A 1,915-nucleotide genomic window follows, 5' to 3' on the forward strand; every position below is an offset into this window, starting at 1 on the left:
TATTTAATTTTTAATTTATGATTATTATTATTAATTATGGAATTTCAGTTTAGAGGACATTAGTCTAGGGCAGTGTTTCCCAACCGGGGTGCCGTGTAAAAAATATTTTTAAAATATTTTTTAAATTGCTAAAATGTTCATAAAAGCAGCTATTATATAATATCCATTTCTGATGTCGCCAATAATTAGAGATGCACTGAAATTCCGGTTGCCGAAAATTAGTTCACCGCTCAGGATTCACTTTCACGTGGTGTGACGCTCTGCGTATTATCCCGCTCTATGCGTGTGTGTGTTCCGCTCAGTCGCTCACGGCCCATGTGAGTGCTCCACTCGTATACCGCTCATGCTCATCGGAACAGCAAAGTCCACTCAAAAATCAAGCCGATAGGAAACATGGATGTAGTACAGTATTGTTTCTGTTTGCAATAGCCCTACTGTGTTGTAACAAGGTGTGGTAAATAGGCAACTCTGGTAACGCTGCCCTCTCATTCATTCATCTGCTAACTGTTATGCTCACGTGTCCTCTGATAATAATAGCTTTCTAGGATTAAACATTATTCGAATAATTGGTTAAAAAAAAAATCTCTTAATAGCCCGACTGTGTGTTAGACCTACCTGAAAAACTGAAAAAAAGCTATTTATTTCATTTGTAGGCCTATCGTTATTTTTTATTTGTGCTATCATTAGTAATTTCTTTATTTATTCTTATTTTATTATTAACTGCTTAGTCTCCTTGTCATTTTTTATTCAATTCAAATTTTTAAATCAAGCTATCTCGTGCTACTGCAACAAAATTACAAAAAAAGAGTGAGCAAAACTTTGTTTAATTACCATTAGAACTAGCTATCTCACAATGTTTACATATGAATAAAAGCCTACATTAAAATATGTCATATAAATTAGTCTCTTCATTAGAAATTAGCCTACTGATTGCCACCATTGATGGACAAAATTGTTTAATAATATTGAAAAAAATTCTGCAGTTCTTCCCTGCTGTACCGAATATCCATACTTTTCAAAGTATCATATCGAAGTTAGAAATTCAAATATTGTGACAAAATTAATTTTGTAGGGTGCCACAAATTTGTTAAAATTTCCAAAGGGTGCCGCGACTAAAGAAAGGTTGGGAAACACTGGTCTAGGGGTCCGTGGTGAGGACTAAATGGCAGTGAAGCTCAAAGGCCTCATAATGAATCTGTGTTAACACCACTGATTCAAAGCAGACAATAAGACAATGACATGCCCATAGAGGAGAAAAACTAGACACTGTTTCGCGGCAAGGGCAAGTGGCACACTGTTTGTTTATCACTCAGATGAACGTTAACACCCTCAAGCCTCTAATGACATTAGACATTATCATGTGTGACAGTGCTTGGCACGCAAAGACAACGTTTGATTACAGTTTATCAGGTATGTGTTGGGGTACACAGAGATTATATGGAGACGGGCCAGCATTTCCTAAGTGGCAGGACCATTTTACTGAGCGTGGCGAATTAAAATTCTCTCCAGGAAGCAGATCAGCAAGAGCAAATTACAGCAATTCTTCCCTGATGTGGGCATAATGAGGGATTCAAATGAAGATTTATCTCTTAACGATAATATGCGACTTTCAAGGGACTTTTATTTTGTTGACTTTTCTCTCTCTATGTGAGTGTGTTTGCAGGTGTAATGATGTGTCTGTCCATGAATGAAATATGATACATTACATGATATGTACTTATAATTAAAATATTTAATGACATGCTAATTATGTTTTATAGTTATAACAAGGTCAAGGTACAACTACAGTGGCATTTCCATCTTTTTTCCCCAAAAAGGAAACTTACCAAAGCTAAATTAAACCTACTGTGCTATATTAATGATTTGATCATCTTTCTCAATTCCTTCAAGGTCACACAAAATAATTATAGGATTA

Source organism: Sinocyclocheilus grahami, unplaced genomic scaffold (genome assembly GCF_001515645.1).
Source record: "Sinocyclocheilus grahami isolate Dianchi unplaced genomic scaffold, SAMN03320097.WGS_v1.1 scaffold221.1, whole genome shotgun sequence".
Classification (NCBI taxonomy): Eukaryota; Metazoa; Chordata; class Actinopteri; order Cypriniformes; family Cyprinidae; genus Sinocyclocheilus; species Sinocyclocheilus grahami.